Raw genomic sequence first — 26214 nt, 5'->3', positions numbered from 1 at the left:
ATTTGGGAGTCCATGTCTGTGCACAGGACGGGAGGCTTGCAGAAGAAGACACCACTCCCATCTCTGGATGGAGCTGCACCTCAAACAGAGAGAGGAAAAAAGCAGAATCAGGTATCAGAAAGACAACAAATACAGTATAATTTGTCAGCATTAAGCAACAACAACAACAACAACAACAAAAAACCCCAGAAGAAATATTAAGGTGATCGCTGGTCACTAGCCCTAAGTTTCACTAAAAGACCCAGACTTTAGATAAAGCTGAGGCTGCAGCCCACTGGGTTTAATAATAAAATGAATTTAAAAGGGTAAAAAGCATAGTAACATACTATGCCAGTATGCTAGCCATACAAAAGGGAAAATAAGTGCATCTTAAGTCTGGACGTGAAAGTCTTTACAGAATCTGACTTCATCCAGTGTAGTAATGGATATTAAGTAGGGATGTGGAGATTAATCGATATGAATCATTCAGTGTGCATCGACTCGATGCATCGATTCAACTGTCATCTGAAATCGTGATGCATCAGTCGCTATGTGCTTGAATCAATTTTTTTCTGAGGCACACTGAATGCATCATCACTGACAGAAACCTGAAAGCACATTTCTACCGCAACAAATCTATTTCAAAATGGAGACCCACGAGAACAGCAACAAGCAGTTGGAAGACGGTTTTGACACACCTAAAACATTTAAATCAGGCATTTGGGGATATTTGAGCTTTTTTTAAAGATGGGAAACTTGACAAGACGCAGGTTGTTTGGAAAAAATCCTGTGGCCAACGCTGCGCCACTCGGCAAGACTGGTAAGAAAGTATCTCAAATTACTTTCGCCAAGGCGGTACACTCGCAATGAGTGACTCACTTTAAGTCATTCATTGAGAGTGACATTTTTTTACTGAACTGTTTTTCTGACAGTGTGATCAAACAGGTTCCACATAATGAGGGCAACGATTTACCCAAACTGACCCAGACTGACTCCAAACATGACTAAATGAAGTACTTTTATTTATTTTTGGAAATGCGCTCCATTCTCAAAACAGTACATGAAAAGCAAATGGGACTCGCCTATGCAGACGTACAGCAGGACGCACTGCTGCCTTGTAGCCCTCGTAACATCAGATCTTAAAGTTCAGAGTCCGTTGTATGCCCCCCCGAAAAATTGCCAATACTGCAGAGGCAGGCTACAGTCTCAACTGGATGAATTTCCCTCCCTGCCACAGTTGTTTGACAATATATGGCTTCACACAACCACTAACCATGAGTGTAAACAAAGTTTTTGTGTTAACATTCATATTCTCTGAAAAATGGCCAAAAAAACTAAAATTCTGCAGGGGTATGTAAACGTTTGAGCTCAGCTGTAGATGTCCTTTTACATTTACATCGTGGTATGCAGAGCGTGCAGGTTATGCATCAACCATCTAATTCCTTTCATTTTACAGATATAACTAGCTATAAAGTCACTTTTACATACCAGTAACAGTTATGGAAATAGTTAAGCTGTTGTGTGTTCTTGTGGAACTTTGCACTGCTTGTGCTCACAAGCATTCATTAAACATCGCATTGTAAAACTGCAAAAATTAAAATGTAAAAAATTTGATTCATGATTTTTTTTTTCATCAATATTTTAACTCTGAAGAAGCAGATTTGAAAACTCTAGCTCAAGGAAGATCATTAGCAAAGGAGTGATGTCAGTCTTGTTTCCTCCCACTGCATCTGTCTTGCTTTACTGTCACTCATGTTCTCTCTTGTATGCCACGCGTCACACCATTTAGGAGACAACTTGGTACTGACAGAAATGCTCAAGCTTTATCTGCTTCCCATTAGCAAGGCATCTCCACACTCCTGCAACACCCATTAGCCATCCAGACCCAGTCTGGTGAGTTGGCCGAGTTTCACGCCTCTCCGTTTTATCGTTGATGAATGGCTCCAGCAGATGGTTTATTATCTTTGAAGATTCCACGAAGAGGAGCATGATGAATTGCTCCAGGCCATACAGATCTGAAACCCATCTAAACCATCACCGCTGCTGCCGGCATCATGTAAGACCTCTAACACTATCCTAAAAAAAATAGTTTGTCGAATAAATATTGGACTTAAGAACACTTTGTGTGTGACACCTTCATTTTAGGCACATCTGCATTGACACTTTCATTCCATTCCAGCTGTGGAAACACCAGTATGAGTGGTGTTAAAAATGTGCATACAGAAAATCAGACTGCGACTCATCTGCTATAGTCATTATGCTTTTTTCAATGTACTGTCATGACAGATTCCAAACTTCTCATCAGACCCAACTTCACACTGGAGAATGGGTCCAGCACGAGGAGCAAAAACTGTTCATGATTTCCAAATACACACTCTTTCTCAGGTGATAAATCAATCCATACTTTAACAGAACATCACTCAAGATGGTACCAGTGAAACATCTTAAATGTCAATCAACAAAAATCAACTGAGGCAGATACAAGAATGCAGCAAAGAGTAAAACTACCCCCCCCCCCCCGAAAAAATTGATATATCAAATGAGTTTTCTTCTTTTTCTTTCATTTATTCATTTTTTGCTGCAAAAACTATTTTTTCCACAATCATCGTGTATTGTTACAATACTCAAATTTTACATTTAACAAGCTATTCCATTATTACGTGTGGAACTTTTGAGTGTCTCAGCAGCAGTGATAACAGAACTGTGTAACAGTAGGGCAAAGTAAAATGTGCAAACACAAATATACCTAGGTATGGCAAATTAGGAGAATTATATATACACTGTAAGCAGGACAGAAATACAATATATACAGCGGGTATGGTGAGTTCAGTGTGCTTTCAGTAAAAGAGATCTAACAAAAGTATTACACAGTTTGTGGAGTCCAGTCTAACAGCAGCAGGAATACCTGAGATACCTCTCCTTCAGACACATTGGGGGAATCAGTCTTTCAATGCACTCACATGACAGAAAAAATAAAAATAAATAAATATACTGCACAATAGCAGTATGTGGCCATTTGCACTTTGAAAACAAAATAGTTTCTTTTAAAAAGCATGTTTTTACAGATTAGATTTTTACCAGCAAAAGAAGAGCAGGTCTAGGAACTGCATGACTCCTGGTGAGTGTGAATGTGTTGCGTGTGTCTGTTTGGTCAATGTGTAAGAGACAAAAAATATATATAGTATTTGTTTTGTTTTGTTTATTCAGGTGAAATTTGGCATACAAGGTCCCTTTCACTGAAATCTCAGACAAGTTTGACGCTGGCCATGTTTTGATTCTAATTGTGAACCCCATTGTTGTATATACGTCATCATACAACCCCAATTCCAATGAAGTTGGGATGTTGTGTAAAATGTAAATAAAAGCAGAATACGATTTGCAAATCCTCTTCAACCTATATTCAATTGAATACACCACAAAGACAAGATATTTAATGTTCAAACTGATAGACTTTATTGTTTTTGTGCAAATATTTGCTCATTTTGAAATGGATGCCTGTAACACATTTCAAAAAAGTTGGTACAGTGATATGTTTACCACTGTGTTACATCACCTTTCCTTCTAACAACACTCAATAAGCGATTGGGAACTGAGGACACTAACTGTTGAAGCTTTGAAGGTGGAATTCTTTCCCATTCTTGCTTGATGTACGACTTCAGTTGTTCAACAGGGCATTCAGTGTTGGTTTTTGGCCTTGCCGCTTACGTGTAGACAGTTCTTCAGATTCTCTGAATCTTCTGATTATATTATTGACTGTAGATGATAGAAACCCTACATTCCTTGCAATTGAACATTGAGAAACATTGTTCTTAAACTGTTGAACTATTTTTTTCACGCAGTTGTTCACAAAGTGGTGATCCTCGCCCCATCTTTGCTTGTGAATGGCTGTCCCTTTTGGGGATGCTCCTTTTATACCCAATTATGACATTCACCTGTTTCCAATTCGGTGTTCTTTGAACATTTATCAACTTTCCCAGTCTTTTGTTGCCCCGTCCCAACTTTTTTGAAACGCGTTGCAGGCATCCATTTCAAAATGAGTAAATATTTGCACAAAACCAATGCCTTGCCTGCTTTTGCACTGAATATATGGACAAAAAGCAGAAGTGTTGTGGGCTGGGGTGTTTGGCTGGCTTGGTTTTTGTTTTCTGTTTCTCCCACCAGGTGGTATGCATTCAGGACTGAGTGGCTGAGCATCAGGACCTCACCCTGAACACCTGAGGCTTGTTATCACGTGCAGGTCATCAGGACTCACAGCTGTGGTGTATTTTGTCATAATCAGAGACTGCTGCATTTAAACCTTGAATGCACAGTGTGTGATTGCCAGAGACTCGACCTTGTGAGCAGACGTGTGAGATCGACGTCAGGAGAACAATCTCACCATCACGGATGCAGAGACCGCTCCTGAGGTAATTTGGTTTTGGTGACTTTTATGAAGTAATGACAGTGGATTAGGTGTCCCTCACACCTTGTGTTAGTGAGCTGTCACGTTATGCTAATTGTCTAATCAGCTTCTGCTGCAGTGGAGATTTGAACTGAGTTGTTCCGTGCCTGCAGGGTAAGAAGCTGATGTATAGATTTAAGCCAGGAAGTGTTTGCTGATTGTGTGCACCTTTGAGTTGTGTCTCTCTGTGTGGAGTTGGACTCACCTCATGTTTTCTTTCTTCACAGACTCGGTTTGTCGCGGCCACCTGGGGGGTGTCGGCGGGGTCCCTGGGTCCGAACTGCTGTGGCTCTGGACCGTTTGCGCTGCTGAGAGCGCGCCGTGTTCTCACCTCACCAGACCGCGGACTGTTTAGTTGTTTAATATCACTCACTGTTATGTTTATTAAATTCTGTTATCCTTTGAACCGTGCTCTGCTTATTTTATGCTTGGTCCTTCAAACGCTGGGTCGGTGCTCCGACCGCGTCCGAAACATAACAGTAGTCTCTGGCCATTTAACAATGGACCAGCGGAAGCAGAGACGGTATTTTTTGCCGGGAAGGCTGCAACAGATGTTGGAGCTGATCCGGGATCAGTTGCGGGTGCGCTCCGCCCGGGTTGTGTGCGTTGGTGCGCGCATGGCGGAGTTTACAGCTTGGGTCGCGTCGCACCCCGCTGTTATGGCTGTAGCCCCGTCTCCTCCCGTGCAGCTGGCTCCGACGCCTGTTGTAGCAGCCCCGGTGGTATTTAGTTTGCACATTAAGCTGTTTAGTATAACCTGCTGTCGTTTGCAGCAGTGTGAATTGGTTTTTACTCTGTTACCACGGGGATTTTCTTATTTGGCACTTTGGCTCCCTCTGTTGGTGACAGAGTCACATTACCGTTCAGGTGCAAAGGATGGAAAACACAATGTTTTTCCATTCTTTGCACTTGACGATGTAGGCCAATGTTAGTTTTTTTTTATTGGTCTATTATCTGTTTCTTGTTTTAGTATGAGGTGTTTTTATCAGGGGTTAATTTGTTGTTTTTGTGGGTTTTTAAGCACTGTCAGTGGTCTGGTGGCGTGAAAATACAGGCTGTCTGGAGCATAGTTGGACCCAGGTGACTTTATGTTAGTCTGTTAGTCTTTCTTTTTTATTTCTTTTGGTTTCACCTCCCAGGGTTTGATGGGACGGTCCTCTGGGGGGTGATGGGGGGGGGTAATTGGGTTGTTTTTTCTTTTATCCCTTTTTGTTTTTGTTATGCCCTCTCTTCTCCTCTGGCTCCAGCCGTGTGAGCCGTACGTTGTCGGCGTTGCTGGAGTGGTGCAGTTTGGTTATGCTGGGCATTTCCCAGGTAACCTCTGCACCCGGGAGGGGGGGGGGGGTTTGGGGTATTTTTTTTTAATTCCCTTTGCAACCTCCAGCCTTGGCACGCCTCTGTGCCGTTTGCCATTGGCGTTGCTGGGGTGGTGCAGTTCGGTTATGCTGGGCGTTTCCCAGGTAACCTCTGCACCCGGGTGGGGGGGGGTTAGGGTTTTTTTTTGTTACTTCCCTGTTCCACCTCTGGCTTCAGCGCGCCTTTGAGCCGTACGCCATCGGCGTAGCTGAGGTTTGGGGCAGTGGAATATACCCGCAGCTGGTGGCTGGTTTAAAAGTCGGAGGGGTGGCGCCGTCTTGTGCTGTATGCCATTACCGCTGTTCCACTCCTCCCGGTTGACTTTTGGGGTATAGTCGTGGTTGGTGACACTGGACGCATTTCCAGTTTCCACTGCGCTGAGGGGGTGGGGTTGTTGTTTTGTTTGTATGTTTTTTTTTTTTTCCCCCAGTTTCCGCCCTCAGGGTGTGACTGTGGTGTCCTCTGGGGGGGAAAGGACTGTGGGGCCATCTAGCCGTAGACGGCCGGGGCTGGGTCTGTTGGTCATGAGGGGGGGGTGTCTCCTGGGGTTTGATGGAACGGTCCTCTGGGAGGCGCTGGGAGTCCCCGTGGGTGACTTTGGATCCCAGAGGGACCTCGGCTGTGGTTATTACTCCTGGAGCTGGCGGGATGTCCTCTGGGGGGTGTTGGTCCCTACATGTCGTCCGGGGGGGGTGTTAGCGTTTTTTTTTTTGTTTGCAAGCTTAAGTTTGGGTTGTGTTTTTTCTTTTCTCCTCTTCCCGGGGTTTGATGGAACGGTCCTCTGGGGAGGGGGGGTTGGTATGGTTGTTTGTGTTTGTCTTTATTTTTTGTTTATGACTAAGCAGACTTTAACACATAGTCGGAAGAAGGCTGAGTGCACAGGTTTAAGAACTCCTGGCCAAACTTATGCAAAGTGAACTAAAGCAAGAGTCGACAGGAATGAATGCAAAGGTGGAGACTCTAACAGGTTTGCTAAACGAAACAGAGGGCAAGACCATTCAAGTCAACAAGGGATGTCTCTGCACTGGAGTGTCAGCTGCGGAGCAGTCTGCTGCAGACAGGCTCAGGATGGGAAAGGATGGGCTCCAGGATGAGAGTGATGGTCTCGGCACGGAGTTCCCTGTTGACAGAGAAGAGGCGGTTGGGAGCGTGCGTTATCCAGCTGAGGGAAGAGCTGGAGAAGCTCAACATTGAGATGATCAATGACTGCATGAAGAAATTAACATTGCAGGTGGAGCAGCTGATGATGGAGCTGTCGTCAGAGCACAGTAACGCACAGCTCCTGGAGACGGGCCTTTCCCAGCTGGATCGTCAGCACAAGGAGCCGAAACTGAAGCTGCAGGAGGTGTTTTTTGTTCCCAGCCAACATTCCAGCCATGGTCCCTGGAGGGGGGCTTTGTTTTTTCTGGCCCAGGTCAGTGTGGTCGCCGTGAGGCTTCCCGTGAGGGTGGGGTACTGTTGTGGGCTGGGGTGTTTGGCTGGCTTGGTTTTTGTTTTCTGTTTCTCCCACCAGGTGGTATGCATTCAGGACTGAGTGGGTGAGCATCAGGACCTCACCCTGAACACCTGAGGCTTGTTATCACGTGCAGGTCATCAGGACTCACAGCTGTGGTGTATTTTGTCATAATCAGAGATTGCTGCATTTAAACCTTGAATGCACAGTGTGTGATTGCCAGAGACTCGACCTTGTGAGCAGACGTGTGAGATCGACGTCAGGAGAACAATCTCACCATCACGGACGCAGAGACCGCTCCAGGTTTGACGCCACAGTCTGTGAAGGAGGATTGGGTGAGGTCTCACGCTCTTCAGCACACTTCCTGAGGTAATTTGGTTTTGGTGACTTTTATGAAGTAATGACAGTGGATTAGGTGTCCCTCACACCTTGTGTTAGTGAGCTGTCACGTTATGTTAATTGTATAATCAGCTTCTGCTGCAGTGGAGATTTGAACTGAGTTGTTCCGTGCCTGCAGGGTAAGAAGCTGATGTATAGATTTAAGCCAGGAAGTGTTTGCTGATTGCGTGCACCTTTGAGTTGTGTCTCTCTGTGTGGAGTTGGACTCACCTCATGTTTTCTTTCTTCACAGACTCGGTTTGTCGCGGCCACCTGGGGGGTGTCGGCGGGGTCCCTGGGTCCGAACTGCTGTGGCTCCGGACCGTTTGCGCTGCTGAGAGCGCGCCGTGTTCTCACCTCACCAGACCGCGGACTGTTTAGTTGTTTAATATCACTCACTGTTATGTTTATTAAATTCTGTTATCCTTTGAACCGTGCTCTGCTTATTTTATGCTTGGTCCTTCAAATGCTGGGTCGGTGCTCCGACCGCGTCCGAAATATAACAAGAAGACCTGAAAGAGGAATTGGGATGTTTTCATATTAAGCTTTGTGCAGCATTTGTATTATCAAGAACAATTACAAACCTTACATTTTTAGCACAGCGGTTAATTTAATCTTTTAAATACATTTTCATGCAAAATGACTGAATGTCATTTTATATTTGATTAAATCAACAATTAAAAAATGCAAGTTGTCAAAAATTAGAGATTGTGGCTCAGTTTTGAATTATTAGAATCTTGAAAATCTACTCATCATCATCATCATTATCTTATTATTATTTAAGTTTTATTATATCACAGAATTTGTCTGCAGCCACAGGTATCTGACACCCAATCACAGATGTTTTAGATTATGGTTTCCATTATAATATGTATGTTCATTTGTACACAAGGATTTCACAAGTCAGAGAAAAAAACAAAAATCAAAAATGCCTAACATTTTCTGTATCAATCCCAAGCTTTGGCCGTTGAAAGCACATTCAGATAAGAATGTTTTGCAAAAGGTGTCTGTTTCATGCTACACTCTAAAACATTGTAGCTGTGTTTAGTTATGTCCACTTGTTACCTCTCTTTAACATAAAGACCTCTTACAAGTTTTGGATGTTGAACTCAACTTTACAAGTTCAGTTGAGTTGTAGAGTTCAACATCCAAAACTTGTAAGCGCTCTTATGTTAAAGAGAGGTAGCAAGTGGACATAACTAAATGCAGCTACAATGTTTTAGAGTGTAGATTTAATAATTGCTGTTGTATGATTCTGTTTGAGGTCTGTTTGAAATTCCTGCAATATGTCATCTTCAAATAAATTTATTTCAAAGTCAGAAAATGTTTTTCAGTTACATTCTGAACAACAGAGTTTAGAGATGATTCAGGTTCGTTCCACAGAGATGTCAGACTTCAGATTTCACAAGAGCTTGCATTTTGATATGTGAACACAACCATTTACTAGATTGGTTAGCCAAAATTACAGATCCCTTGAATGGAATATTCATTTCAACCAATATCACACTGCCCCAGAAAATGATAGAGCTTCCCCCATAATTTCAATGTAGTTCATGCCCAGAAACTCCATGCTAAAGTGCAAGCGGGGTTACAGTGGTTTTACAACAGAGTTGTGCAACATTTTTATACAGTGGGTAAAATAAGTATCAAACACATCAACATTTCTCTCAGCAAATAGTATATGTCTAAAGGTACTATTGACGTGAAATTTCACCAGATGTCGATAACAACCCAAGTAGTCCATACATACAAAGAAATCAAACCATAGATGTCCAAAAATTATGTGTAATAATGTGAAATGACACAGGGAAAAGTATTGAACATCTGAAGAAAGGGAGGTGCAGAAAGGCATGGAAAGCCCAGACACCGGCTGAAATCTGTCAGGAATTAGAAAGCAATCCTGCCCCTTGTCAGTGCAAATTAATATCAACTGGTTCAGTCTCAAGGGATGGCCTATAAAAAACTGACTCATTACCAAGTTCACACATGAGCCATCACATGATGGGTAAAAGCAAAGAGCTCTTTCAAGATCTTATCAACCTTATTGTTGCAAAACATTCTGATGGCATTGGATACAGAAGGATTTCTAACCTTCTGAATGCTCCAGTGAGCACTGTTGGGGTCATAATCCGGAAGTGGAAAGAACATCATTTCACCATAAATTGGCCAGGAACAGGTGCTCCTTGCAATATTTCTGACAGAGGAGTGAAAAGAATTATCAGACAAGTTGTTCAAGAGCCACGGACCACTTGTGAAGAGCTTCATAAAGACCTGGAATTAGCAGGTACAGTTGTATCAAAGAAAACGATGAGTAATAAGTAGGGATGTCCCGATCCGATCACGCGATAGGAAATCGGGCCCGATCATGTGGTTTCAGACTTGATCGAAATCGGACGTTGCATCCCGATCAGGAATCTGACATAGATTTTATCCTCATTATTTTGATCAGTGCTATTTCAAGCTCATTATTGCAGATTAATAGGCCTTTCACGCATCAGAAGCGTCAGAGGCGTCAAGAATCGGTCTAAAAAGCATTATTTTCAATGACACGCGTTGCTTTTTAGAGGCATCAGAAGCATAGCGTCAAAAGCCGACCTCAAGCGACGCTTCTGACGGGAGCGCGCATTGCCGCTTGTCGGCAGGCTGACGCGGTCAAAGTTCAGCGCAATCTTATTTTTTTTTTTATTGAACAAAGGAAAAAACATAAGAGGTACAGGCAGACAAACGATATGACTAACATACAGCATGACTAACAGACAGGCATCATTCCAAACAGTTAACAGAAGACATATTATACAACACAGACCCGAGGGATACGGGAAGGTTTATTGTAAACTGAAATTCTTTACCAAGTTTATTGTCTTTATTGCTTTTTTTTTGGTATGTTATTTAAAGTTTTAAGATAGGTGCTGATTTCAGTTATCCATCTCTTGATGCTCTGAGCTGTGACGTAGCTTTGCGCTGTCCAATGGGAACGACGCGTCGGGCCAAAACATGGAAGACTAGTGGCAGAAACCACTGATCTCTACAAAACAGAAACGTGTCAGAGGACTGCTCATTTATAGAGCAGTTTTCTGAAGAAAAATCCTTGGAAGTGTTTTTTGTTGTTGTTTCTTACCTCAAAATTTCTGATTACTGTTTAAAAAAGGTTTAGAACACTTGTAATTAAAATAGCTAAATCAATAAATGGTTCTTTAGAAACCTTTCATCTGTAAATTAAAACCACCTGTTATTTCAGATTAAATCATTTCTTGTTTAACATAAGGAATCTTGGACATTTATTTTTAGACAAATAAAGTAACATGGAAATTTGTACATTTTTTAAGTCTGGTAGATTATTTACTTGATTGTTCAACCTACCTCAAGGAGAAGTGCACTGTTTAAGTGATAAATAATAAAATAAGGTGATTAAAATGAAAATATTATATATTTAGTATTTGTTCATTGTTCAGTTTTTAAAGTATTGGATTGGGACTCGGTATCGGCAGATACTCAAAATCAGATGACTTGGAATCGGATCAGGGCCAAAAAAAAACCTGATCGGGACATCCCTAGTAATAAGTAAGTTTCACTCAACCACCATGGCCTCACCACACAAGATTCCATTACTGAAGAAAAAGCATGTTGAATCTTGTTTAAAGTTTGCTGCGCAACATTTAGACAAGCCTGTGAAGTACTGGGAGGATATATGTGTGTGTACGTATATATACATATGCACACACGTGATGCAAAAAAAAAAAATAATTTCTAGTTGTACAACAATAATGATTTGTCATTTCATAGCTCCAAGCAAGTTTCAGCTCTGAAAGAACTTCATTGCGCATCATGAATGTTTGTTATATAATTTGTTTTTTCATCATTAATGATTTTTCATCACTAATGAACTTGTGTTTTACCAGGGTCTCATTTTTCAGGTATTTTTCTTTTTTGCCAAAGCTGGAGGCCTCAACAATGAGCTGCGGGGTTCACTCTCTCTCTCTCCACTCACACACACACACACACACACACACACACACACACACACACACACACACACACACACACACACACACACACACACACACACAATGCAATGTGAAACCTTTACCTATTGACTGGAAAATGAATGAGGAACTGTGCCTCTAAAGTGCCTGCAGTGCTGCAGGTGTGAACATCTGTGTCCCTGCTACAGTGATTCATTGTGATGAAATGTGGAACGTCTCCTGACATGAAGGTGTCACACTAGCTTTGACAACGTCAATCATATCGATCTGTCAGTGCCAGGTATATGAAGTGTGTTGAAAAAAGTGTTTGTGGGGCCAAACGGCTGACAGGGCCACTGACTTATCACAGATGTGGATTTTTTTAAAGCAACAGGAGAACATAATTTCAACATTTGGGAAGCATTTTGTGCTATCATGTGGCCATTATCGGGTACATTCAAATGGTGCAAAGAGCTGCCTAGATGCACAAAGTGTGCCAGCACACACATTCATGTGTGGGTGTGTCTGCACACACAAACATTCACACCTAGTTAGTACACATTCATGAATGCACTGACTACACAAAAGCATTTTTTCCCACCACAGATGTATGACATTATCGTCATTGAAGAACAATGTCATGTGCTAGTGTCCACGTATTTATTTACTTTGGCTTTTATGTTATGTGTCGACGCGGGTTGAGGAGCGGACCTGCGTCAGACGGAACCCAGCGCTACAAATAACCAGAAAAGCGGTTCCAAAAACAATATGTTTATTACCCCCACTGTGCAAAAAAGGTGTAAAAACAAAAACAGCGTCCCTCTGGTGGAGTGACTGTTGGCACGCTCTCCAGCGCCCGCAAGGATCAAAGCCAGGCGTTCCTGGACTCACTACCACCGCCAAACACCCCCCAGGTGGACACGACAAACCGACTCTCTGTGAAGCAAAGAAGAGGTGAGGTAAGTCAGCAGTTACAACAATATCTTTCAAAAGACACACGCTATCAGCAACACATTCAGGTCTGTATCTTTTTTAACTTTATGCAAATGAGCAGCTTCTCACAACAGGTGGAGGATCACTTATCCTGCACGCCACAGCAGCGAGAAGCAAACTGCATCACAATTCCAGTATACTGCGTAACAAAACACCAAGTTACTATCAACAATTAGTCGAACACTTAATCACCTTTAATGTGTGCTGACAGCAAGTGTCCTCACCCTTCCTTGCTTCACGGGCTCGATGTGTCAAACCCAGGCGCGGTCCTCAGCATCTCACAAACGGACATCACAAGGTCGGGTTCCCGGCAGTTCTGCTTGAATCACACATGCCTTAAATGCAGAACGCCATCCAATTATCTGCTTCAGCTGAAAGTCTTTAAGGTTGCATGTGAGCACCAGTCACAGGTGCTTCACATGATGTTGATGATGGTGAGGACTCTTCAGCCAGCACCTTCTCCACAGAAGAATCAGTTTCCATGCCACCTGAAGAGCAAAGAAAAGAAAAGAACACCAAAACATCCAGCCACACCCCCAACACACAACAGTACCCCCCCCATCAACGGGAAGCCTCCCGGCGACCGAACAGACCAGGCCCGAGAACAGCACCTCCCTCCGGGGTCCACGTCAGGAAGCAGACAGCACCACGCTCCTAAGGTCCACCACAGACAGCAGGACAGGCACCGCAGCTGGAAGGCCGGCTGGCATCAGAAAAGCCCCAAAACATTCCCCAGTACAATTCAACACAGAAAAAACATAAAACCCACCCAAAACCTCCCCAGGGGACCGTCCCATCAAACCCCGGGAAGAAAAGAAAAACTCCCAAACGCAAAAACCCAACACAGCCCCACAAACACAATACAAACGTAAATGCATAAAAGAAAAATAACAAACAACCCCCCCAGAATGACCTGCAGAGCCCAACCCCCCCCCAGAAGGCCTTCATCGCCAGTTCCAGGAGGAACAGCCAGAACCATAATCCCACAAAGGTCCCCAGGTGTACATGGAGCAAACGGCGCCCCCCAGAGGACCGTACCATCAACCCCAGGAGGTACCCTCCCCACAACCCCGGAACCCCAGACCCGGTCACACTTGGCTAGTTGGCCCCAAGCCAATTCCCCCCCAGAGGACCGTCCCATCAACCCTGGAGGTGGAACCCGGAAGGAAACAGAACAAAATCAAAAATCAACCCCGGAGGACTACCAAAAACAACCCCGGGGGGATATAAAACGACCATAAACCCTGTTACTCTCCCCGGCACCCCGAAAGACCCCAGGTCCCTCCCAGAGCCCTTCGGCGGCTCAATTTTGGCGAACGGCTCAAAATATTAAGCCGGAGAAGGGAACATTAAAAAACTAACCCAGCTCCAACCCCAAGGCGCAGCAGAGAACCGGAAATGCGTCCTGTGCCCCAACTCGACCATACCCCAGCCTCTCGGGAGGGGTGGAACTACCGAAATGGCGAACGGCAACAGATCGGCCCACCCCTCTGACCGAGGTAAGTCTCCGCTGCACCACACCCCGGCAACACCAATGACGAACGGTACAAAGGCTCACTGAGGCTGGAGTGGAACCAGGCCCTAACCAAACCAAGAAAAACGCCTCTAACACCCCCCCCCCCCCCCCCCACAGGTGCAGAGGTCTTCTGAGAACGCTCAGCGTGACCAACCTGCACCACCCCACAACCCACAAGACAAACGGTCTTGGGGCAAGTGAGGTTGGGGTTAGGGATGTAGAGAAATAAAAAACAACACAATAAAACGACCCAACAACCCAAACAGAAAATACCTAAAACACAAAAAATTGACAATTAAGTGAGCCCAGGCGGACTTCTAACCGCCTAACAATCACTCCACCAGATACGCCTCTGACTCCCCATACAATTATAACCCCTATTTAAAGAAAACAAAACATTTACCCGTGCTAGATTTTTTTTTTTTTTTATGTGTGTTATTTTGCCTGTCCCAGAACACTTGGAGATACGTCACCATTATTTCTCTTGACGCTTACATGTCGGGGCAATACAGGAATCTCTGCTCGTCCGAGCTGCATGGGCTCGTCAACAGGAGGAGCCAGAGGTCCCGTCGGAGGAGCCTCAGTGGGGCGAAGAAGAGGCGGCCCAGATTTGTGTCGGGGAAAGCCCCAAGACGAAAAAACCCACTCTGATGGGCGTCCTCTCTCGCGTCCACGCTCCTTCATCTGATCATCTAGACGAATCACCAACGATATTAGCTCATCTAAATCGTTTTGGCTCGTCACGGACTGCAGGCTTGTCTTTTAATGACTCATTTATCCCATCTACAAACATTCCTCGTAAAGCTGCGGCACTCCAACCTGACTGAGCAGAAACCAGAGAACATTGCATCACCACACAAGGCTCCGGACGACAAACAATCGGTTCGGACGCCGAATCTCTGGGTGACGGAGTTATCTGCACTAGTATCGATGATGCCGCAGCTGGAGCAGCAGGAAGCAGAATGGCTTGCGCTGCAAGCTCCGTAACACGGGCGTCTGTTTGTTTAATTTGGTTTGCGAGATGCTGTAATTGCTCCCATATTTTCTCCAAGTGTTCTTGAACTTTTTCGGCAAAAGGAACCGCCTCTGCCACTGGGTCCATTATGGAATGGCCGGGAACTACTGTTATGTGTCGACGCGGGTTGAGGAGCGGACCTGCGTCAGACGGAACCCAGCGCTACAAATAACCAGAAAAGCGGTTCCAAAAACAATATATTTATTACCCCCACTGTGCAAAAAAGGTGTAAAAACAAAAACAGCGTCCCTCTGGTGGAGTGACTGTTGGCACGCTCTCCAGCGCCCGCAAGGATCAAAGCCCGGCGTTCCTGGACTCACTACCACCGCCAAACACCCCCCAGGTGGACACGACAAACCGACTCTCTGTGAAGCAAAGAAGAGGTGAGGTAAGTCAGCAGTTACAACAATATCTTTCAAAAGACACACGCTATCAGCAACACATTCAGGTCTGTATCTTTTTTAACTTTATGCAAATGAGCAGCTTCTCACAACAGGTGGAGGATCACTTATCCTGCACGCCACAGCAGTGAGAAGCAAACTGCACAATTCTCATCACAATTCCAGTATACTGCGTAACAAAACACCAAGTTACTATCAACAATTAGTCGAACACTTAATCACCTTTAATGTGTGCTGACAGCAAGTGTCCTCACCCTTCCTTGCTTCACGGGCTCGATGTGTCAAACCCAGGCGCGGTCCTCAGCGTCTCACAAACGGACATCACAAGGTCGGGTTCCCGGCAGTTCTGCTTGAATCACACATGCCTTAAATGCAGAACGCCATCCAATTATCTGCTTCAGCTGAAAGTCTTTAAGGTTGCATGTGAGCACCAGTCACAGGTGCTTCACATGATGTTGATGAGGGTGAGGACTCTTCAGCCAGCACCTTCTCCACAGAAGAATCAGTTTCCATGCCACCTGAAGAGCAAAGAAAAGAAAAGAACACCAAAACATCCAGCCACACCCCCCAACACACAACATTTTATGTGGTTTTACATTATGTGCTGTTTCTTTTTGATAAATTATGAATGAATGAATGAATGAATTTCGAACAAAGAAAACACAAAGAAAGAATACACAAGAAATATATGTCAACCAATAAACAATGCTTGAAATGGAGTAGAAAGAAGTAAACATTTATAAAGTCTGACCCCTTGTAACTATTCACCATGTAAATCCAAAATGTTTACAGTCCAATGCCCACTCAGTGCCTAAATAAATAAACAAAAAACAAATAAATAAATAATAATAATCAAAAATTACATACCATATTTGGATACTGGACTATCCCTGGCTGAGCCCACCCCTGTTTTTTGAAGAAAAATGTTAAAATGCCCACCCAAAATAATTTTTTTAAGTTTAATAAAAGCCCATCCTACAATAAATTAAAGTTATGACTCCCAACACATCTCAAAAAGCAAAAAATAATGAGTTTTCACAATGTTTTTCTCGTCACTTCCACGTGTTACCTGTGACAACATCATCAGTGTGTGCTGGTAGTAGTCGCATGACAATGATGTCAATTTGAAAGTTTGCAGTCTGAAGGTTGTGGCACATACTGTGACGGATTTAGGACACTGATCAGAACGAATTTAAGAACTTGCCTGGTAGCAAAAATCATCAAATGCGACGGTTTTCTGTGGATTTCAGGCTCTGATGGAATGTATGGACAAACACTTACTGCTGCTGTGCAGTGCTTCTGGATGTGAGCAGAAGACAAACAGCTAACTCATGGGGATATTCCACTGTTTGTCTGTCACTGTGACAGGACAAATTGGATGGTCCATTATTTTCAATGAGAGGCTGATGGGAGAATTCCACCTCCTATGGCACATGGATACTTTATCTTTAAGGAGGAGAGAAAAAAGGCTGGAATATTTAAGTGCAGAGAGTTATCTGTTTTTAAACAGGTAGGAATAATCTATGTGATATTCCAGAAGGGAATTAATTTGTAACCTCACAAAAAGTAAATCTTTTATAAAGGTGCCATCAGAGCCTGGGTTTCCTGTGTTAATATAACGCTGTGCAAAGTGTTTCAATTAAGTCAATTATTGTCCACGTGGTTATCATTGAGAAATAACACCTCTCATCACCTCCTGCAGTCTGCCACTGCAAGACGAAATTCAGCTGTGACGGTTTTTCTGCTGCCGACATAAGAAAGCAGCTTACTGTCAACTGGACGTCCAATGGCAAGCTATGAACAAGTACAGGACAAAACAAATGTGCAAGAATTAGGAATGTTCTCTGTCTGATGTCCACTCAAAGTTTTGAGTATGTACACAACTTTGTGATGAACTTGTCCGACACCAGTTGACATTTAATGAATGAGAAAAGCAGTTGTACAGGACAAAAACGGATGCAAATGGGTGAGTTAATTGTGATATATTTTTTATTTGTGATGACATCATTTTATTGAAATGGGTGTTCAGACAAGCATATGCGTCAGCCCACCCCTTCTTCAGTCATAATAATATCATGTGGAACGCCCTGGGCACTCCAACACACAAGTACAGTATCCATAAACCCGTCTCTCACTGTGAACCCTGTTCGTATGCATACAGTATATTCTTAAAGTGTTACTTATGTACATTTTTTTAAAGTGCTCTATATTAGTGTTTCTCTGCAAGTCTTCATCCAACCCATTCAACAAAGCCACCCCACAAACTTAAATACACATACTCTTCATAGTTGTTTGAACACAGTCCTTTTTTAAGTTTACTGCTCTTCTTAAATTTTAACCCCCTCCATCACAAAACATTTTTGAATATTGCCCGGAAATAAAATATTTTTTGCTTTATACATAATCTGTGTTATATAACTACTGAGTGGATCCTTGTCATTTGATTGGTGCTTTGTATGTCACATGACATGGATTAATTCATCCCATTTGTATTGCGTTGCATTTAGAGTGCAGCTTGGTTCCATTTAGAGTGCAAATTTGGTTCCATAAGTTTGGTACGATTGCACTGTCACGTGTGCGTGCTCATGCGCATGCACGAGTACGTGCGGGTATGCATGCACACACAAACAAATCCACTGTGCTGCCTAGAGGCTATTAGCAGGAAGAAAGAACAAAACCAGGACTCATTTCTGACCTGATTTTGTTTCGCTGCACTGAGGACATACACAGTCTTTTTTGTTGTTGTTGTACATGCACGCACAAGCGCCGACCAGGTTATGTGTGTGTGTGTGTGTGTGTGTGTGCGCGCGTGGGGGATGAGTCTCCCGAGACATAATTTGATTGAGCTAACTGACACTGCTAATTCTTGTAAGATATACATACAAAACAAAACAAATCCACTGTGCTGTTAGCAGAAAGAAAAAAAGAAAACCTGGACTCATTTCTGATGTGATTTTTTTTTAGTTACACTGAGGACGTACACAGTTGACTGAGCCGGTTTTGTGTGTGTGTGTGTGTGTGTGTGTGTGTGTTCACGCACACGCATGCGGGGGACAACAACACAATGATTTGACTGAGCTAACTGATGGTGCTACACACACACACACACACAAAATCCACTCCGCTGTAAGCCGTCTAGATGCATGAAGACCTGTTCACATGAAACGCTGATGTGATTTTTGGCTGGACTGAGGAACTACAAAAAAGTCTTTTTTTTTTTTTATGGTAGTCCGAAGTCAGTGCACAGCATCACTGGACTACACATTACAGTGGAACACCAAAACATAAGTCCCTTTTCTGTTGTTTATAAATTAATGAAATATCAAATGACAAGGATCTATTTTAGCTGTTATATATTCGCCTCATTGAATGGTATGTTCTAGCTTTCATCTCATAAATATTCGTACCATTGAACTCATAAACATTCATTATTTGTATACTATTTTAAGTTTAACTATACCCCAAAATTTCAATGCATGTGAGCTCAAAAACAGTGTATTCATGTCCTCCCTGTAACCCACATTATGCACAATTCTAATTGCCCTTTTTGCAGTACGTATAATGGTTGTAAGTTGCTTTTATAGGTGTTACTCCAAACCTCCACACAGTAGTTTAGATATTGTAGAATAAGTGAACAGTAGATCATATCCAGTGATTTATATTCCAGTACCTGTCGAGCTTTCCCAAGAACTGCCACACTCCTCCCTGTCTTTGATGGAATGTAACTTATGTGGGATTTCCAGCTGATTTTGTGGTCATATATCACACCCAGAAATTTATTTTCATATACTGTCAATAACATTTTTCTATTCTGATTTGGACCTCTGCATATACTGTATACCACAACTTGCAAATAACATAAATTTTGCTTTATTTAAATTTAAAGAAAATGTATTTTTTCAAACCATCTATTTCATTTATTAATTTCTGTTGTGATGTCTCTCAAAAGCACCTGCAAATTCTTCCCAGAGCAAAAAATGCTTCTGTCGGCAAACAGAATACATTTTAAAGTTTTGGACACTCAACATATGTCATGTATGTACACAAGGAACAATTTTGGATCCAAAACTGATCCCTGGGGTACACCACAGGTGTTGATTTATATTCACCTATTTGTACAAATTGCTGTTTGGCTGTTTGTTAAATAGCTTTCCAGCCAGTTCACCACAGTTCCCGTGATGCCATACCATTCCATTTTTTAAATTAAGATATTGTGGTAAAAGGTCTCAAAAATATTTTTTTTTAAATTCATGAATATCGTGGGAATATTTTATTTTCTGTGCTGTTAATTATTTAAACAAATAATTACTGTACACTTTCTGTAAATCCTAGAAACTTCATTTCACTTCTCAAATATCAGTGTTTGTCTGCTATATATATTTAACTGAAATTGCTGATCCAAACAACCAGTGATTTATAAAGGAAAATCATGGAAATTATCAGGGGTGCCCAAACTTTTACGTACAATTGTATGTCCATTTTAGATCCACGTACTCTATACACACATCTCACAATGATGTTTTTCTTTTTTTTCATAGACATTTCCACCATAACACACTCTAGCACATCATCCACTGCTGTTGTTCCACCATCGTGAAATTGAAGTTTTTGTCAAGACACAATGCCATACCCCCACCAATTTTGTTAACTGTGTTCACTTGGTACATTTTGTTTCCAGACAGAAGCAGAATTGAATTTACTGCCAAGTAAATTTACACACACAATGAATTTAATCTGGGGCCTGTACTACGAAGCGGGGTTAACTTAGTCAGATGTAACCCAGGGTCAACCTCTTAAACTGGGGTTGACAAAACCTGGTTTTCTCAAGTGGTGTTAATCGGTACTACGACGCTGAATAAGATGTTGATTTGTTGAACCTGTGTTAACCTAAGTGGAGTATGTGCGTGTTCACATAAAAGGGGAGGGTTGCAGCACACATCACCATTTTTCAATGATGGCACGGTCACCTTACTTTACCGGAGAAGAATGCACGATTATTATGCGGAGCTACGAGGAATTTAAATTAACGTTAAGGGGGAAATCGAACACATCCTCTGCCAATAAAGCAAGACAGGCTTGTTGGCAACGTATTGCTGATCGGGTAAATACGTAAGAACAATTCAATTGTTCTCCAAATCTGTTACAGATGATTAAAACTGTGGAATGTCTAATATGTGTAAAAAAAAATGACCCTCTTTCATTAATTACGGCCAGATGCAACACGATTCAGAGGTGGGCATAGGCCTACTAATAAATGTTAGGTTAATTTAATGTTTCCTAAATAGGCTACCTTGACTGTATGATTGCTATTCCTAATCCTGTCAGTATTTCAGATGCAATAGCAGTGCCACACGCACCTGGCAGCAGGTGAAGATGAAATATAAAAACATCCTTCAGAACGGTAGGTTTATATTCATAGCTTGATAAGCCCCACTTCGCCTAATTAATGGACATGCATTAGACCTATTTTGATATTAGTAATTACCCGCGATTGCATAAAACTCTTCTTTGATTTGCATTGCGGATAAATGGCCAGGGAAAACGACAAATGCATCCAACAGTTTAGAGCAAGTACTACCTTGCGAATCTCAGATGTTCAGCATCACCAATGGAATACATAAATTGTCCAATGGCAAAATAGGCACAAGGCACATTATCTGCTTGATCGTCGGGGCATTGCTACCCTGTAAAAAATGACTTGTTTTTACAGGAAAACGCTGGCAGCTGTGGTTAACGGGGAATTCCTGTAAAACATACAGCAGCACAGTAGATAACATTACAGACATAATATGTATATGGATTTACAGTGAATGAACCAAGGCTGACTCACATTAAAGGAACTGTTAAATCTACAAACAAGAGCTCTCTTTTTTTGTACATTTAACTGCTGTATTTTTTACAGGAATTTTACAGTGTACGATGGGTGATGTTACAGACGTCTGGCCCGATCAGCTGACAAAGATAACGAATTCCCTCGGCTGAGGATCAATATCTTTCATAGAGAATATTGTCCAGGTATGTCAGCGGATTCTGGCGGTCTTTAAAAACTCTCGCCCTGCGAAGAGAGCCCCTCACATTTTGTGCCCCAATATCAAACGGATCATCCAGGTAGGCCGGCATTGTCTTCGGAGTGATTGAAGGTGGATGGACGGTACTTATAAAGGGAGTGGTTAAGTGAAAACCTCAAGCTCGGTGGAAACGTATCCACCTTTCGTAGTACGGGTTAACTGGGAAGTTACTCCACACGTCATCAACTTACTTCCGAAGTTACCCTGATAAGCCAGTAACCCCGCTTCGTGGTACAGGCCCCTGGTGTTATTGGTGCATAAACAATAACAAAAAGATAAGAAAAGAAAAAAAACACAAAGAGTCAAATAGGAAATACTATATTCACTGTTAAATAAATATAACGTAGTAGAATGGGACTGTGCAAAAGGGTGACCAATCTGTACTGTGTGGTAGTGGGGGAGGTGCAAGGTAAGTGGGGGTCTCTGGCATTATTTATTAGTCTAGCTGTGGATGGAAAGAAGCTGTTTTTGTGTCTTGAGGTTTTGGAGGGTGACAAAAACTTTGTGACCTGGGTGAGAGGGATCAGCCACAAGCTTCCTTGCCCGTCTCAGGGCCCTGGAGGTATAGTGGTCCTGTAGGGATGGCAGATTGCAGTCGATCACCTTCTCTGCTGCATGGATGATACACTGCAGTCTGCTCCTGTTTTTAGCAGTGGCAGCAGCATACCAGACAGTGATGGAAGAGGAAATGATGGACTTGATGATTGCAGTGTAGAAGTTCACTTTCGTGGTTTTTGGCAGCTGAACTTCCTCAGCTGCTGCAGGAAGTACATCCTCTGTTGTGCTCTCTTGGTGAGAGAGCTGAAGTTCAGCTCCCACTTGACATCCTGGGTGATGGTGATCCCCAGGTAACAGAAGGGCTCCATAATGGTGACTGGGGAGTCACACAGGGTGATGGGGGCGCCAGAACTGGGCTCTTTCTGAAGTCAACAACCATCTCCACTGTCTTGAGGGCACTGAGCTCCAGGTTGTTCTGTCTGCACCAGGACAGTCGATCTCACATCTATAGGCAGACTCGTCCCCATCAGAGTTGAGTCAGATGAGGGTCGTATCATCCGTCACCTTCAGGATCTTCACAGAGTGGTGACTGGAGGTGCAGCTGTTGGTGTACATCTGTTGGTGTACATGTAAAAGAGGAGAAAGACCACAGCCTTGGGGGGGATCTAGTGCTGATGGACCATGTATCGGAGATATGCCCTCCCAGCTTCACATGCTGCCTCAAATTGGACAGGAAGTCAGTGATCCACCTGCAGGTGGAGTCAGGCACGCCAAGCTGGGAGCGTTTGTCCTGTAGCAGGGCCGGGATGATCGTATTGAAAGCATAGCTGAAGTCCACAAACAGAATCCTGCCGTAGGTTCCTGAGGAGTCCAGATGCTGGAGGTTCAAAGTCAAAGTCCACTCCTTTATCAGGGCAAATCCAGGTTTCTGATACTGCAATTGCATTAAACAGAGTTTTGAAGTTGATCAGGTAATCTTTGATGTGGTGGAAGCTGGCATAAAGGTTTCTACAATTAAAGTGGATCATTGACAATTTATGATCTGATTTAACCACTCGACCAAATAATAACTGCATTTATTGCTGATATTGTTGAAGGAGTTGTCGGGATCAGTGTCATTTGCCACGTTTTGTGAGTTGTGATCACTGTATTCAAATGTTTCCAGTTCTATTTCTTCATAATCTGTTTCCAAGGATGTTGTAAAGTCATTATCACCTTCAGAAGATGATGAATCGGTATTGTCAGTGATGATCATGTAGAATATTTTCAGTTTACTCTACAGGTATAGTAGTCTGTACTGTAATGTCCATTATTGTTACCTTGATGTTGACTCAGTCACTTGTACCTGTACAGTTCATGGCTTTCTCTGATCAGCAGTACTTTGGGCTCTTCAGGCGTCCCATTCAGCTTGGTGAATACCTTGCAGTTTGATGTCCATGTTGATTGAATCCAGTTTTGTTTCTTCAGGATTCAGATTACCTGCTGCTCGATATACTCCAGGTCAGGCTCGGTGGGCTCCCTCTCCATCACTGCTACTATGGCGCATGACCAGGGTTTTGTTTCCAAGCCACTGATGACCAGGTCGTTCATTCTGGAAAATTGCTCCAAATCAGCAACACGAGCCTCCAGTATACTTTTTTTCATCCTTCTCATCATTTTGTGTTTATAGCTCCCTTATTTCTCCCATCAAATCCATAATCTCTTTCTGTTGTTTTAAGATACTCGTGATCTCTTCTGACATAAAGCAATTTCTTATGTAATCAGTTTCCTCATCTGTGATTGCGCTTTGGTTGTTTGGACCCATGCTGCCTGAAACAAACCATCTGTGGAAGTCCCAGGATCCAACTTTTACTTGGTAACCCATCTTAACACTGTAAACCAGTCAACAGCCGGGCAAGGCTATCAAGCCCCAGGCAGGCCAAGCGGCTATACAGTCAAGTTCATCAAGAAGTCCAGTCGTGAACCTGATGTTAGGAATATATCCACCAAACATGTGGAATCAGTGACGTTTATCACTCTTATCACACAATTGAGCAAAGTTAGCTTGCCAGCTATCTTTTTTTTTTATATACTTTCACTTTTGATGCTCGGTGTGCTTCTTACCCTGTGTGCTGCTATACAATGCTCCTGCAACCTCAATTTCCCTGAGGGAGTCTTCTCAAGGGATCAATAAAATTCTATATAATGTTATCTAATCTAATCTATCTGCTGAGTCTTCCACCAATTTTCTGCGCAGCAACAGTCTGTTACCAAATATGTACTGTTGCTGGGCACAATTATTATCATGATATGGAATATTCTACATTTCCATGTTTCCTAACTTGGATTTGTACGTTTCATGATAATATTTGATTTTATCATTTCACCCACTTTATTTTTTGTTAAATTTTTTGCTCTATGTTGCTGTTTGGACACATGCACATGCATGTAAGAAGAAACAAACTGGCTGCTATTGTTCGAACACTATTTTTACAGCAATTTAATACAACCATTTTGTGTTGTTCTGATTAATAAATCAAGAGCAGTCTGAAAAAAGTTTCATAAACTGCATAAATTTTAGTTGGCAACACAGGTAATTTCAGGTGACTGCCACAGTCCCATATGTTAGATTCTATATGTCCAAAATTGGTCAAAATAATTAGTAGTCTATGAGCCAGTCATCAATTTTGACCTAATCAGTACCACATAAGGTGATGAAATGACACTTAGAATCCAGCCTCAGTGTGTCACGGCCTACACAAAAACGTATGACAACCATCCCAGGGTGGCAGCTGTAGCCAGCGTGAAAAATTGGAGCCGCCTTGAATGCCTTGTACAGCTATCGCCACAACCATTCGCGCACAGCAACGGCCGAAAGACTGCGAGTGCTCTGTGAGTGCCCATTCGATCCCCCTCTCGGCAGAAATTCCAAATTCCAGGTGCCACACACGAACATCCAACACTGCTCACTGGCAACACATGGGTGTGACCCCCCCCCTCCCCACACACACACACATATGGCTTATGGAGTGTGTCATTGTCGACCCTCCCACCCCCCACACACCCACCCACACCATGAATCCAATATGGTCAGCTGCAGCTGAGGGTCCCGGAGTCCGGTCACTGTCCAGCGCAGTGCGCTTCTGGAGCTGGCCGCTGTAGACTCCAACTCAGCTGGTGAACATGCAATGCAAATGTGTGGGCGAGCGCTCATGCCCTCATGAAAAACTGATAATTTCGTACAGACGTGATCACATGAGGACCAGCCAGCGATCACACATGAATGCGTTCACACCTTTACCCAGGTCCAACGCTGGCTGGTCCTGCTCGGATGGCTTCACAGCCGAGCAGGCTGATATCACTTCCACCAGATAGTTTACATGACAGACAGAAAGAGCGGAGATTAAAAGAAAACACAAATAAGGGTAAAGGAGTGAACTCATTCATGTGTGATCGCTTTGCTCATACGCTTTGCTGTGAACATGCAGCACCTGTCAGCTGACTGCTGCATCAGCACACTGCAACGCTGGACGCCAGGGCGAGGCATGTGTACCTGCGGGATTTCCCCACATTGTAATAATTAAAACACATGCAACGCGGTCACCAGCGGATCACTGCGAGCTGGACACGCCATGCCGGATGATGTGCTCACGATGCGAGAATTTTCATGTGTTCATGAAAATTCAGTAAGGTATATTCCAATTCTAAGGTGGAACTATGCTAGTATACTAAGGTATATCTAAATATCTAAAAAGGAAGAGTAAAATAGAAGAGTAGAAAAGAGTAGAGTAGAGCCACTTAGGTGTCTGGTCTTGAGAACCAGGGATGGTTCATGACACGGGAGCCGGCTGGCTCCTCACGAGACAAGAGCATCAGGTAATTCATATAAAACATCAAAGGGAGAACAGTAATCCACGTCATTTCAGTACTTCCTGGTGTACGTCTAGGCGGAGGCTAAGTCTGCACGTCTGTCCAACCATGTGTCCCTCCCAACAGCAGGTCGAATGTTTCGTGGCTCCCCATTTCATTTTTGTTCAGGGATTTTCTTCCGGTTTCTGCTTCTTTCACCCAACATAGTGTTATGTGTGAAGGGGCCCTTACATTGTAACATGATAACCAAAGATAACAGATGGTGCAAACAATTCCTTTTTATAACCCTATTAACCCAAACAATA

General features: G+C 43.0%; 1 long non-coding RNA gene across 1 annotated transcript; it reads right to left on the bottom strand.

Moving 5' to 3' along the window:
- Nucleotides 1-7605: 7605 nt before the first annotated feature.
- Nucleotides 7606-24841, bottom strand: LOC117507985. Its single transcript, XR_004559924.1, has 3 exons — nt 24766-24841; nt 8112-8119; nt 7606-7616 (listed from the first exon to the last, which is right to left on the bottom strand). It is a non-coding gene; the product is annotated as an uncharacterized LOC117507985 (long non-coding RNA).
- Between the last annotated feature and the right edge of the window lie 1373 nt (nt 24842-26214).

The sequence above is a fragment of the Thalassophryne amazonica genome, chromosome 3 (assembly GCF_902500255.1).
Source record: "Thalassophryne amazonica chromosome 3, fThaAma1.1, whole genome shotgun sequence".
Taxonomy (NCBI): Eukaryota; Metazoa; Chordata; class Actinopteri; order Batrachoidiformes; family Batrachoididae; genus Thalassophryne; species Thalassophryne amazonica.
This window is presented reverse-complemented; position numbering and strand designations above follow the sequence as displayed.